Consider the following 591-nt stretch of genomic DNA (forward strand, 5'->3'; position numbering starts at 1 on the left):
GTGCCTGTCCTTTTTTCAATGGAAATTGTTGTCGTCCACAGTTTGTACAGACAAACCACTGCGATGTGTTCAAAGGCAGTTGGACATTTAAAGGCATTGCTTGGCCAGTATCCCATTTTCCCATCTTGCATGCTAAAATGTAAACACTCTGTGAATTGAGTCAGCAGAATTGTTTTGTGAGCAGGGTGGAGTGTCTGTCCACCCTTTTACATTCTCTCACACAGGTTTTAAATATTCATATGGTCTACTATGTCTTGTATTTCCATAGCAATTATATATAAAGCAGCAATAGAATACATAATAGAACATTTATTAAGCTGCTTTTTGTGAATTTGTCCAAATTCCACTGTACAAATGACTGTTAAATGAGAAAGAAAGTCATGTATATTTATTTTATATCCTCTATCGTGATTAAAAAAAAAAAACATCGCAATGAGTGTGATTGTTAACTAACTGCATACATTTAGTATGTGTGCGAGTATGTTTTTCAGGCTTTCAGCAAATATTTTTTTTTCCACCACATCAAGGATTGCACCTGTCACGCTCTGATTTTAAAACCGTACCGATTTGCAGAAAACCGAGTTGGCTGTG

Source organism: Syngnathus scovelli, chromosome 20 (assembly GCF_024217435.2).
Source record: "Syngnathus scovelli strain Florida chromosome 20, RoL_Ssco_1.2, whole genome shotgun sequence".
In the NCBI taxonomy this organism is placed as follows: Eukaryota; Metazoa; Chordata; class Actinopteri; order Syngnathiformes; family Syngnathidae; genus Syngnathus; species Syngnathus scovelli.